Source organism: Protopterus annectens, chromosome 14.part0, assembly GCF_019279795.1.
Source record: "Protopterus annectens isolate FY-2018-M chromosome 14.part0, PAN1.0, whole genome shotgun sequence".
Classification (NCBI taxonomy): domain Eukaryota; kingdom Metazoa; phylum Chordata; order Ceratodontiformes; family Protopteridae; genus Protopterus; species Protopterus annectens.
The window spans coordinates 1,016,026,640-1,016,042,150 of NC_056748.1; positions in this window are offsets into that span (position 1 = coordinate 1,016,026,640).

A 15,511-nucleotide genomic window follows, 5' to 3' on the forward strand; every position below is an offset into this window, starting at 1 on the left:
TTTACAATGCAATATATTTGCCACAGAGATATCCTTATGAAGGAGTCAAAGTAATGAAGTGAGCATCTTCCATATTAATCCCACTCACTGTGTTGAAAGATATCCCCTTATATTTTGTTTTGGGATCTTTACTATGCATCAATACTATGTGGAATCATTATGAACCATCAGCCCTTTTACAATATGTGGATAACTCTGGCCTACTTTGTACAACCTTATTCATTACAGAGGTGCAAATTTCCCTCCAAATAAATTTCTTTGAAGTTAAACATGGTTCATACTCTGACTTACACTTTAATATAAAAATGTGTCTCTGCTAGTCCTTAACATTCATAGTTCCCTACTATAACTGCTATCAATTCAGAGGATGAAATGGTGGGCTTAGCAAGAAATGTTGATGTCATCTGGGAAGCTTGAGTAATTTGATGCCCATATTAAAGTTGTAATAGAAAACAATAAAACTGCATATTCTTTAATGGGCCATATCTATTAGGTATCCTGATGTCAGGATTAACATGGAGCCAGTCATTTTGTTACTGCCCATTACTTGCTTCTATATTTTCAAATCTTTCTTAAAAGCATTTTACAGACTTGAAATTGCTTGAAATAAAATAGTACCTGTCAAATCATTGTATGTACTTCCCTTCTTTGTGAGGCTTAAAACTAAACCACCTCACCCTGATGTACTCAAAATGTGCTCATAAAACTTCTGCATCTTAATAACTGTCCCTCACTTGTCAATGCAATCTCACTGTATTCCCCAATACATAAATATAGCTCCTCTAATGTAGACAATCTGTTTCTAAGTCCAGAGATTCACATGGTGAATATGTTTTGTCAAACCATGTGGCAAGAACATAGAATATACAAGCTAATGCTATATATGCTCATCCTCCTTATAGAATGATTGAAAAAATAACTTCTTACTGTAGTGGTCTTGCATATGTGTCTTAAATTTATTTGTACTTGCACACGAGCAATTGTTTTTTTTTGCCTCACTTGCTCAGTTCTAACTCCACTGTTAAAGGTCATTTTTCCCTCTTTTTTTCCTTTCCCCCTTGGCTGCAGTAATCCTTTGTCCTCTGTCTAGTTTTCTCATCACTACTTTTATCACTATCATGAGCTATTACTTTCTACTCCTTAACCCTTTTACTTTCTCCTTTTGCACTAGGTCCTCCTCTCCTCCATATTTCTATTGCTCTCTGCATTTTTCAACACCGTGTCTCTCATATTCCTCCTGTTTTCAACTCATTGTCATTTTTGTTCCGATTCACCTAACTCCCTGCTTAGTACCCTATCAACTTACCAGCTTTTGTTCTATGTCACCTACAGCTTCCCTCACAAGCTACAGTTCTATCAATTTTACTTTCTCCTTTTTTTTCACTCCTTCCGGCTTCTTTCTCTCCTTAATTTGGTATTTATTCCTTATTTTTATGTTAGACATCCATGCCTAATCATATTTAAAGCTTTCCTAATGCAATGCCTTTGAACTGTGCTTAGCTCTGAATGTTCATTATTAACATAGACATAGCTCTGTACTATGTTATTGCACTTTATTATTTTGTTTACGTGCACCTCTATTATAGCAAGCTGTCCTTCAGATATAAGTAAACCAAACTTGTATTTCCCAGATTTTAGCTAGCACAGATGGAAGTAAAACGTCCCAAAGTCCTTCTCAGTCGTTCATGTCCTTAGCAGTATTTCAGGTAAGATATGTAACTGTAATACACTAGAATGAAAGAAATTAGGTCGTCACATGTTTACATGAAGGCTGAGGTTCACTATTTCCTGCTTAGCAGCAAGCTTAAAGTAGCTCACACAGGCTATGACTCATTCACAGGGATACAAAATGCTGTAATGCACAGACAGTGCAACATATCTATTCCATGAATATATCTCCATTATCACAGCTGAAAACACTGAAGTGATGCATCATGTGGTCAGAAACAGCCCATACTGTGGTCTAACAAGCAACAATGTCATACTTAACCTGCTTAACCAGGTGATGGACAGAGGTGTGAATGCGATGCAGCTTGTGTGTGTGTATGGGTGTATATATATATATATATATATATATATATATATATATATATATATATATACATACATACATATCTATATATATCTACACACACACACACACACACACACACACACATATATATATATATATATATATATATATATATATATATATATATATATATATGATGCATGTGTATCTATATGTATATGGTATTTAAATGATTATTAACATTTTCAGATTTGCAATACTTACAGTAATAGGACTGATGATAAATACACTTTCCTTTATTTTCCTGAAGTGAGTGTGCTGCAGAGTGAATTCTGAAAAGGAAAAAAGGGAATAAGAAAATCTGAATCATTCACTGAGATCATTTTTGCATGACATTCATTATTATAATATATAACAATGTAACATATTATTTTCTTTTCATTATGAATCCCTCAGAATTTTGCTTATGACAGAATTCTTACGAATGCTAACAGCATGTCTGCCGCTATATTTTGCCTTAGTGTGGCTTTTTTCAAGCTCCATTTCCAAAGCCATCTGAGTTGTATATATGACTGTCTATCACACAGCTGCTTGTTCCTTCTCCTTGTTCACATAAGCATATTAATGCAGATATAATTAAGGACAAATGTTTTTTTGGACAGACAGTAGGGCAATGGACAGCTTTGCTGCCTTACAGAGATTAGTTCTCCAGCTGGTTATCACTGGAGGGTCTTATGTGTGAAATTTGTGCACCTTATCTGTGTCTCATTGTTTTTGTCCAGGTGTTCTGCTTTACCCTCTCTCCTAAAGACATGCCACAGGTAACTTGGTGGTCATCCAAATTGCCTGTAGATGTACACTGTGAGGGCGATTGAGTGTATGTGTTTTTATGTGTGTGTGTGTGTGTGTGTGTGTGTGTGTGTGTGTGTGTGTGTGTAGCCTACAATAAGCTAGCACCCTATCCATACATATATATACACACACACACACACACACACATACACACACATTTTATATATATATATATATATATATATATATATATATATATATATATATCATACCTCTCAACCTCTTAGAGCAAAAAATCTGGACAAAGCCTAAAATGATGGAGGGACACATAGGGACGATTTTAAATATTGCTCTTACAAACTTAGAAAGTTGAGAGAATAATAGGTTTTGCATTAGCATGAATTTTCTGAAGGATGTGGAGTCTTAAACTCAAATATTTGTCATTATTTAATGACTTCCATCCTCAGCTATTTGCCAGAAAGGTACAGATTTTAGGAGGAACACACCAAAAATATGAGGCAAAAATCTGGACATTCTGCGAAAATCTGTACAGTTGAGAGGTATGATATATATATATATACACACACACACACACACACACACACACACACACACACACACACACACACACACACACACACACATATGTATCCACAGCTTCTGCTCCCATGTTTGCATAATAAGTAATGAAATATTAATACTTAATACTGTGATATGCTGTCTAGGCTTATTTCTTTTTACAGTCAATGGTAGTGAGTCAAAAATCAGTGAGCTACAAATACTGGCATGAGATAAAATGAGTAGCCATTTTGTCCAGATTTGCTGAAAAAGCAAAAGAAAGTAATAGTTAACTAATAGTTAAGTAATAGTTGACTTCTTAACCGTTAGCTTATAGAGCTTTGTTACATATACATACTGAGGTGAAAGGACAGCAACGTATATAATTAACTAACAATGTATCTTTTAAAATTCTGTAAGGTGGGAAGACATACTTTAGCAACAATAATTAGTTTTTATATAGCAGGACAATCCACATAACCAAAATTACAAAGTTCTATACTGTTGCCAGGAAAATTAGAATTCTACATGACAAATGTTATTAGACTTTCCTAATCACACAGAAATACTAAGAATGCCAAATAAAGCAGAACATGGCTTATGACAGGGAACTGGATCAAAATATTCAGAAGCAATATTTGTTCTGGTAAAGTTGCTAAAACATGGCAAAATATAAAAGACCAACTCTATGATTAAGAAAAGTTGTGTCACACCCCGGTAGGTCAACTTACATAATCATGGAAAATGAGATTCAGAGACATATTTAGTCACAGTGAGGAAGATCTTATTATCAGCTGGTCTGCTTTTCTTTGAATTGCCCTTAATCATCACAGTGCTAAAAAGTACTTTGTGGTGGAAATTACCTCTGATCTCAAATGCATTGCATTGGCACAATTACCCTCAATGTTCCTTGTCACACACACATATGTAGACATTAACACCCTGCACTCACTGAAATAAATTCATGGACACAATTACCCATCCCCCCACACACACATACACATCTACATTCTTCATCCTCTACCTAACCCCTCCAAAATACTACCCAGACAGACACATATTGAAACACACATGGTTATTGCCAATATATTCATATGCCTGCAGAGATGTATACACACTGCCATACACATCCATACCCCACACCACCACTGCTATCTCTCTGTTGAACTTCGTTAAACATATCTGCAATACAGTCTCTCCCATTGACATGAGTAGATGACTGCCATATCTTTGCCATATCAATTAACATGACTATTCATATTACAGTATTTATGCAGGAATGATTCTTACCACAGATATTTCTGGGGGATTGCACCTGGCTAATTAACATTAGCCTTTCCCTCAGAATGCCTCACTACCCTACAACTAGGGAGGTGGGATAGACCACTGTGGTGATTCTTCTGACCATAGGCAATCACTGTACCTACCTCTAAATTGGAAAGTGGTTCTGTGAGAGTTTGGCCACTCATATTAGGGGTTATCTTGCTAATCATTATGAATCTCAGGGCATAACAAATATTTTACTTGTCAGAAAAATTATTGTGATATAAAATGAATGATCATGCATAATTATTTCATATACTCAAACACAAATATAAACTGAAAAGACTACCAAAGATTAGGAGTTTTCCATGTAAGTGAACTCAGGAACAGAAAGGAGGCTCTACAAGAATTTGATGGAGATTATATCTCAGCAGTATTGTGTGCTTAGTTTTTTAAATTAATTTGATGAACTTCGTCCATAAGCTTTCAAACATAACCAGGCCATCAGAAAGGACATGGTGCATATCATGTAACAAGAACATTTTGGTAGAATAATAGCTACTAAGACTATGTGACCACTTAACAAATGTATATATGATAGTAGCTTAGTAAATTAACCAGTAGTAATGCCTGAAAAGTATGGGTGCTTTCAGGGAATTATTTCCTACCCAGGGGTGCTGTTTCTTTGAGACCACCCTCTCATTCAAGCATGATTGCCCTTAGAAAATGACCTATATGTTAAATTGTTTTGTATTTTTATTACTACATACTTTTTTATATTTTTGATTTTAAACTGCTCTTCTACCTAATGTTTCAGACTTTCTAATAAACTATCAGTAAATAAATATATAATTGTTGTTGGAGGAAGTATTTTACATCCAAATTATAAGCTTCATAAGTATTTAATGTATACATACATACACACACACATGCTCTGCAGTTGCAGCCACTTTGTTGACTTTATACGCCTCAGATGTTTCTTAACGGTTGTGATTTTGCACAGCACCCTAATTTTACTGCAGAGTTTTGCTGTGATGCTCATAGAATGTTTGATTTGCTGGTAAATCACTGAGAATTACAATCAGTCAATAATGCCTAACATTACAGTTTCATGTTTTTATTGTTCAGAAATGTATGGTTATGGAGTGCCTGTTCCAGGTGAAAAAAAATAAAGAGGTATGCACCGTCTCTGTTTCTCTCTCACTCCCTCACTTTGTCTTTCTCTCTCTCTCTGTCTCTCTGTCTCTCACGCGCACACACACACACACACACACACACACACACACACACACACACACACACACACACACACACACACACACACAAACATAGACTAGTGCACATATCAGTTATTTTTTTCTTTATTTCTTTTTTTTCTTATTTTACTCTTGCCAAACAGAAAAGTGGCATTTAGCAAGCATAAAGAAAAAATAGTGGCCATTTGTTTTTCTCTTGTTTAAAGTTTCAGAGCAGCATAATATGCTGCCATGAAGTAGAGGGCTTTTTTTTTTTTTTTTTTACTGGACATTATCTGGATATTAGCACCTTGTTGTTGAATGTTCTTTCTCCACTAGGAAGATGTTGATGTATGTTTTGCCCATTCTCTAAAAATAATTAATAAAACGGAATAATAACTATTATCATGTAAATTAGCACAACATGGTTAACACAATTTTCAAAGACATCATTGCAGACAAACAAAATATTTCTTGGTAATGCTTATCAACTGTATTGCATTAGATTAAACAACTGCCTAACCCCAACACATTGCACACTATTTGTGAACCAAACTGTACAGGATATTTCAACAAACTGTTAACACTACATAGTGATTTCACACACAAAAAAAAAAAAATCACAGAAAAATAGCCAGTATCACGCATTTTGATAAATGCAGTACAAATGAGAAATTACATTTCGGGTAGGCAAACATTTATAAAAATAGTAAAAAAAGAGAAGAACTTCAGATACAACACAAAATAAATGAGCAAATATTTTAAAACTACATATGTTTATTAAATCAAATTTTTGAGGACTTAGTTTGTTAATGCTCAGCAAATGAAGTTTAGCATTTAACGAGATTCATAAACAAAGCATTAGAACTCCACTGTGAACAATAAATAACAAAACATCTTAACTGTTCTCTGTGCATCTGTAATTAGTAAGTTCTATGACAACAGGAACCTGTCAAGTTTTTTTTTATTTAACTACTACCCATAGTTATAGTTGCAGTACACCAGCTTTACCACCACCCTGCAGTGCATATGCTATTAAGCAGAGGAATCTGAAGATGGATTCTTATTGGTTTTGTTGGAGAGCTACTTACTTTTTCCCTGTCATTATCTTTCAGCAATGGACTATAAAGAGCAGTCAGGGGAATTCACAAATCAATTACCTCTCTCTCTGGTAATTAAAATTGTTACACTGGAAAGGCTGCTACTTAATAATTTATGCACAACCACATCTGAACTTTAGACAAGACTCCGGACCCTATTGATTCACTGACAGCACAAAAGTGAGTAAAAGAAAAAGAACTAAAGACAAAGCAGGAAAAAAACATATATATCTAATTCTTTACATCATTAAAGATGAAACAGGTTGAGGCAGAAACTTAGCTTGCAAAACAAATACTCAACGCTTCATCTATGGAAGGTATGTATTTCTTTAATTTATCAATTTATTCAAGGCTGGAAGGATTACATCTGAAGAGACGTGCCTGCAGAGAAGTTTCTGTGATATGACTTTGGCAAATAGACCAATCAGTTCTCGCCAGCTCTCTTTTGGTCAAGAATCCTGTATCAGCAGTGTGTATGATGCATATTTTTTTGTAACTTTGTAAGCAGTCTAAAGGCTTCATGATAATCCTATAACTTATTTAATGGCAATGTTACTGCATTTTTTTTAAACCTATTTAGTCTACTTACATTTCCATTTTTCTAATGTTTGAAGGCAGACCCAGACACTGATTAATCATTAATGTATCAAAGATTCAAGTGAACTTTATGAGTTGATGTACAGCAGGTAAGTGTTTGGGGGAAAACTTTCTTATTATGTATTACATTTTTGCGGGGTTCTCTTACTATTATATTTTGAATCACAGTTCTTTTCCAAGATTACCCTCAAAACTGTCTCAGGCATTTTAGTTTGCCTAGTGATATCATGATCATTTTTGTTATGATCACATCTAATGCTGCCAGTCTACTCGCAGCAATGAAAGCTGTTTCCAAGTGAGAAGTGAGAAATCTAGAATACAGCAATTTATTGCATCATATCAAAAAGCTTAATGATGTGCAAATGGCTATACATGCTGGGAACTATTTGGCTAACACAAACATGGCTATACATGCTGAGAACTATTTGGCTAACACAAACATGGCCAAAATTAACACTTTCTTGTAAAACCCTGACTGTGCGTGTGTATGTGAGTGGTAGGATGAAATCTTCTTTGCATCCAAAGAGATAGTGTGTGTGTGTGGTTGCTAAAGTCTTGGAAGATAAAGAAAGGGCTTCTTTCTCCATTTTGGTCATTTGTATCAATTTATTTTATGTCAAGTAAGAGCTCAACTATAATTCTCCAAGTCTTTTGGGTTTTTAATACCATAATGGGAATGGACCCATATTCCTAAGTTAAAGTATGATTAAAGTTCATGAAATTTATGTTGTTCCAGTCTTTAATGTTAGCCAACAGTGTTCTTTGCAGCACCAGCAATGTGCCCAGAACTGACTCCTTCTGCAATTCAATTCAATGCAATTCTGGGTGCATTGTGGGTGCTGCAAAGAGCACCAAAAGACTTGGAGAAATTAAACCGGGAGCAGCAATCAGTCAATGCATTATTATCATGGCTGTGTGATTCAACCCTCATATTAAATTAAAAAAAAAAAACTTCTGATGTAAAAGGAACATTAGCACCCCTAATGCCATCATGATAAACAATGCCATAATTCAGACAGCTGACCAATATAAATACTTTGGTGTAATTATTGATAATAGAATCACATGTAATGAGCATTAAATAACATGGGACAAAATATTCATAAAACTCTAACTGCCCTTTTCCATATCAAAAACTACTTATTTCTGTCCAGGAAAAAAAAGAGAAAAAAACTTCTGCAAAAACAGTTTGTATTCCCAAACTCCTATATGTTTTTAATGTAATTGGAAAAGTCAAAAATACCACATTTTTCAAAAAATCTACATGCTAAAAAACAGCAAAATTCACAGCAAAGCCAAGTGCATACTAAATTACATGTCATTCACAAACAGAATTAACTACATTTATCTTACTTATACTCATAAATTCAGATACAATAACGAATGCCCAGTACTAAACTTATTACTAAATGAGTATGCAGCCAGTGGAATACTTGAATCTTCCAAAAAAAGTCCTACTAATCAAAAAAACACCTACCAAACTAAAAGAGACAGCTCCATATTTTTCTGTCTAGCTTATAGAATATAGAACTGGAAGATCTTGACAGCAGATGAAAACATTCAACGTATAGTAGGTGATGCAGCAAGATTGTGTTTTAAGAACAGAAAGAATTTAAAATAACTGCTATGTTAAGATAGACCTACTAACAAGATGAACCCAATCACTAACAGAATAGGTACGTTCTCATGCAGAAAATTTAAAGAATGTGGTCTTCTGAATTTCAAGAACTGCTTTGAACATCCTAGGTAGGAAGGAATACAAACTTAAGACTTATGTCAACTGCAATACCAAGAATGTTATTTACGTCACTAGCTGTAATGTATCCACTGTTTTCATATTGGTAAGACCAACAGACCTTTTAAAGAGAGGGCATTGCGCCATTTAAGTGACATCAGGCTAAAAAGCAAAACCAATGCCTTGTCACAGCATACTATAAATTATCCTTGCCATAGTTTTAATTTTATGGTGCTTGAAGTATTGACTGAAGATATGAGAATGGGGCATCTCTGCAATTTGAATGGGATTGTGGAAACTCACTGGATTGCTGATTTGCAGGCTGATAAGCTGTCTGGACTAAATGGAATGTTTCCTTTAAAACCGAAAGGGCGGAGACTGAGGAAGTAGACTTTGACTGGCTAAGCCTCTGTTTAAATTTGATGAGCAAAGTTTAGTACAACAGGATGTGATGAAGGCATCCCTGCTGAAAGTGCTTATCCATTTATTTTAAACTGACCTCACATTTCATTGTGTTTTTATTTTTCTTATACTTGCTGATTTTTAGTATTAAATAGTTTTAAACCTCTCACTGGTGGACAGGCTGTGTTTTGTATCTGCTGTTAAATTTTAGTTTGGCAAGTTGCCTTCAACTGTCTGTGGTACATTTTTTTTTTACCTGCATTAGCTTATAGAATACAGTATCTCCGATATTAAGGGTTAATCAGTAATGCCACAACTTTAAAAAACTCATATGTATCTGTCCATTGTATACACTCTTGGCCCAAATGCAGTATCACCTGACTACCTTAGTATTTTAGCTCACTTTAGTTGTACTTATGTACTCCCGTTTCTTTGTTTTGTATCACGTACTTCTATATAACCAATCAGGAATAAAATCCACTAAATCAGGAAAGCATCCATTTCTGACCTCTCTCCTTTCTCTGACGCATTTCAATACCCCCCCTTTCCCGTGTTCAAATGTTCATGTTTTTACACCTCAGTTTTCTTATCTTCCCTATTTTCATAATGTTATTTTTCATTATCTTATTCTCACATCGCTACTCTCCTATCTTTTCTCTTGTCCTCCTCTATATCTTCTCTATCCTGAGCAAACTTCACTCCTTGTTCCTCCTTGTCTCTACTTCTAATCTACCTGTGCTAATATCTCACCTCTCTTTATCCAGTCACTCTTCTCTCCTACCACCTTTCTTCAGATTATTCATAACCTTCTATTTTCAGACTTATTGCTAACATGTCCTAGCTGCACAGCAAAGATTATAATTCTTTATCATGTCAAACTCCTCAAAATACAAAACCAAACCGACTAGAAAACACAAAAACGGCAGCAGCGAGACCACAGCATACACTGTTTTTATTATGAATAAAGTGAGCACTTTCGTCGGTGTAAATCCACCAACTTCATCAGACAAATAACATCACATTTTGTTACAACTTAAATACTTTCAAACAGCCATTGCAATTAAGCAATTAAAAACATTTTTTAAAAAATTAAAGAAATACTCCCAACATTATTACAACATTAAAGCTAAAGTGGAAATACAATTTGCATTACCTGTACTATAAAGTACGTTATGTCTAAAACTACATAGTCATCACGGAACCATTTATCTCAAAGTAAGATAAAAGAATAAAATTAAAACAAATCAATGAAAAACAACAACAGTAAGACCTAGTCAAAGTCCTTGTAACTTCCTTATATGCATATTTATATCATTAAATTCTTCATCAAGCGATTATAATACATAATATCAACAAGCCCAAATATTTCACACTAATACACTATGCATTTATTAAGTTGGAAACCCAAGTAAAAACTTGTAGGGATTACTTAAGCCCGAAACCAATGAATAGACAAACTCACATCATGTATAATAAACCTAATGATACACTAAAGAATGAAAAATGTGAATTATTATTTATGGTAATAATAAGCTATACAGGCCATATGTAGGGTAGCTTTATCTATTAAGGGCCTTGAGCTTAAGAAGGCATCTAATAGAAATGTAGTCATTAAACCCTGGAGGCACATGGGCCGATGTGCGTACTTGCCATTTCAGTTCACATTCCTCCAGTCTAAGTTCCCAAGGCCCACCCCTAATATTGTGTTCTACCTGTTGTAAAACAACAAATTGAAATTGGTGGTTGGGGTGTTCTATAATATGTCTCGCCAAAGCGGTGGTAGTGTTGTTCTTACCAACACAGTAGGTGTGTTCATATGGTTCTACCTCATATACCCTTTGTTTGATTTTTCTCTCCATTTTCCCAATATAGTATGCATCACAGGAGACACACGTTGCTGCATAAATCACCCCTTCGGACTCGCAATTAAATTTGCCCCTTATATGGTACTCTTTCTCCTTCAGTTTGACCTTATTTGTAGTTCTAATATATCTACATTGTGGGCATCTACCACATTTCACTATGCCCCTACCTCTTTTATTTACCTTACTTCTCTCCACTAAGGATTTCAAATTAGGGCCCCTTTGAAAAGTCATGAGAGGTAGTTGTCCCAGTTTGATGAGACTGGTGTCTTCATTAATGAAAGACCTGTTTTTATTAAGGATATCTCTAATGTGTGTGGCATCCAGAGAAAATGTTGTAATGAACCTGCTAGCTGTATGGTCATTAGCGTGATCCCTTGTCACTATATTGTTGACTGTCCATCCAGTATGCTCATGCTCATACCCTTTACAAACAATCGGGCGAAAGTGACCTAAAATTCTCTTCCTATCAACTTCCCCAAAAATGTTATTGAGGAACCCCAATGGGTAACGTCTTTTTAAAAACATAGAGTTTAGAAGTGTACATTCCTCTGTAAATTCGCCATAGCAAGAGATCATTCTAGCAGCCCTAACCGCTTGCCCTTTCACAATTGCCTTTTTCTGGTGTAATGGGTGGCTGCTGGTAAAATGTAAAAAGGCATTAGAGTAAGTGGGCTTGCGGCAGATAGTTGTTCTATATCTTTGGTTCAAACTGTCCTTACTTAGAAGCACATCCAAGTAGTTCATGTCCTTGTGTCCTATCTGATATGTAAAATCCAGAAATGAAGTAAAAGTTTTAATGTTGCAAATGAAGGTTTCAATAAGCTGCACTTCCCCTTTCCAGGTAAAACACATATCATCTTGGTACTTTGTGTACCAGACAACATTTTCTTTGTATAATGCATCATTAAATAAAAAATTCCTCTCCCAAAATGCCATTACACAATTGGCAAAACTACTGCCACAGGGTGACCCCATAGCAATCCCTGTCTTTTGTAGGTAGATTGTTCCATTAAACCACAGGAAGTTGTTAGTCAGTACTAGCTCCCAACAAAATTTCAATAGTGTTAATGTCACTACTAGCCATCCCTTTTAAATGTAGGAATTCTCTAACTCATTCAATAACTAGTACATGTGGGATAACTGTATACTGATCTTTTATATCCACCGTAAGAAAGATAAAATCATCTTTGTATTCCAAATTATTAATACAGGAAAATTCCATGAATCATGGCATATTTGTGATTCAGACTTGATTAAAGGTTTTAGTTTGTAATCAATAAATTTAGTGCACGCATACGTAACTGATCCTCTCCCATCTACTATGGGTCTTAAAGGGGGTTATGAGTATCTTTATGCAGTTTAGGATGCCCAAATAATATGGGTAAAATGGGGGCTGGCATGATTAAATACTGCAAGGTGTCTATGTCAATACTACCTTCAAGAAATAAATCATTAAGTACATTATTCACCCTCTTGTATGCAGTATTAAGCTCATTAAGACTAACCACTTCATATACATCAGATGTCACATGAGCTTCCATTCTATCTATATAATCAAACTGGTCCATGAAAACCAAACCCCCACCCTTGTCAGGTTTCATGACTCGGATGTTACAAGAGTTCAATAAGTCAATGTATTCCAATTCGCTTTTGGAACAGTTAATTTTTGGAGCAGATCTTTGAACCTCCTTGACAAGTAACGCTTTAATGTCCATTTCGCTGACCTTCTCAAAAATTGCTAAAGATGCTTGCATAGGTGGATTAAATAAACTAGACACTCTCAATGTGCCTGTAAGTGCTGGGTTGTTACCAAAGAGTGCAGTTAGATTAAGCTTACGCACAAACATTTTCAGGTCCAAAATGGTTTTGACCAGATCAGCCCTTCTGTCAGGCACGAATGTCAAACCCTTTGCAAAAAAATTAACAATCTCTTCATTGATATTTAATGTAAGAAATTATATATCTTGAAGTTGCACTCATTATTTACTAATATTGTTGGCAAACTATGATTTACCTCCTTCTCTGGTTTTGGCACTTCATGCGTGAACCCTGGAACCTGTGTTAGGGCTTGGAGCTCTGTTAGGTTAGAAGCAGAGCAGATCAAAGTGGAATCATCAGCGTATTGCACAATTTTGGTGTTAGGAATGGCTTTGTGGAAGTCATTAATAAAGATATTGAATAGTAATGGGCCAAGTATGGAACCTAGGGGTACTCCGGTAGGGGTAGGAAGGAAAGTAGAGGAGGCTTGGACCCATTTCACAGCTTGGGACCTGTTTGAAAGGTAGCTGGAGAACCAGGAAAGAGCTTTTTGGCAAAGGTTGAGATTAGAGAGGTGATTTAGAAGGTGGGTATGAGAGATGGTGTCAAAAGTTTTGGATAAGTCTAGCAGAACAGAGGATACTATATTACCAGAGTCATGTGCTGAATTGACAGAGTGCAAGAAGGAGAGAAGGGCAGTGTTAGTACCGTGTCCGGGGAGGAAGCCGTGTTGGGTAGGAGAGAGTAGCTGGTGCTTGGTAAGGAATGGCAGGAGCTGCAGGTGGATACATTTTTCTAGGATTTTGGAGATTGGGGAGAGGATGGCTATAGGGCGGAAATTGGAGACATTACAATTTTTGCCGCCCTTGTGGAGAGGAAGAATGAAAGCGGTGCGCCATAGTTTAGGTACGTAGGATTCAAGTAAAGACCTATTAATTAGGATGCTGATAGGTAGAGCAATAGAGTCAGAAGCTATTTTTAGGAAGGGGGATGGAATGCTGTCAGGGGCATTGGAGCAAGGCTTTAGTTTATATAGAAGTTTCTTTATTAGGTTGGTGGATACTGGTTTGAGTTCGAAAGGGGGGGGGAGCAGGGAACGGAAGATTGAGCATGGGGGGGAGGAAGGTTATTGTTTGTGAACATCTTGGTTGGCTCAGCGATGGAAGAGGTGCAGAAGGAATTGAATAGGGAGGCTATTTGAAGGTCAGATTTGCTGGTATCAGGACAGGGGATGTTTTTTGTACATGGTCTAAGGAGGGAATTAATAGAATTCCAGAATTGTTTGATGTGGTAAGACTTTTTTATCTCTAATGACTTGTTTTTTGGCAAGGTTTCTTAACTGCTTATACTTAAGGAAGATTTCAGGTTGCTTGTGTTTAACGTAGGTTTTCCAGGTTTTATCCCTTTGAAGCATTATCTTTTTTGTGTCTTTGGTGAGCCAAGGGGTGGTATTTGTTTTAACTCTTTATGTTCTTATGGGAGCTAGGGAGTTAAGGACAGTTATGAATGTAGAATTGAATTAGACAACGGCTTCGTCTAATGGCAGTGTTTTTAGGGGGTTCCAGTTAGCTAGCTTAAGAGAGTCAGAGAAAGAAGTAGGGTTGAAGGTAGATAGGTTACGAGTATGAATGTAGTGGTGAGAGTGTGGGGAGGTGGGAGTAGCTCAAATGGAGAAGGCAGGGAGGTGGTCTCCTAATGGGTCAGGAGTGACACCAGATTTTATAACTTTGTTTGGATGAGATACTAGGATCCAGTCACGTACGGTGCCAGGGGGATTAGTTTTGTTAGGTCTAGTAATGGAGTTAGTAAGTTGAGAGAAGTTGAATAGGTTGATGGTTATCGTGGGATTAGGGTTAATGATTTTTCCCCAGTCAATATATACATCTCCCAAAATGAAGGTTTCTAGCTTAATATTGGAGGAAGTCCAGGAGAGGATGTCTTCCAGTGTATCGGTATTGTTGCCAGGGGGAATATAGAGGCAAATAATGCAGATACTTTTATGGTTGTTTATTTTTAGTATGCCAATTACAAGTTCAGCGTTATTGAAAGAAGGGATGGGGTTAGGGTAAGGAGTAATGGACAGGAGATTGGAGTAGATTAGAGCAACACCACCACCTCTTCTATTAGGTCGGTCAGATCGGAGAGAATGGAATCCTGGGTTAGGAATTCAGAGTCATTAATGTGAGGTTTTA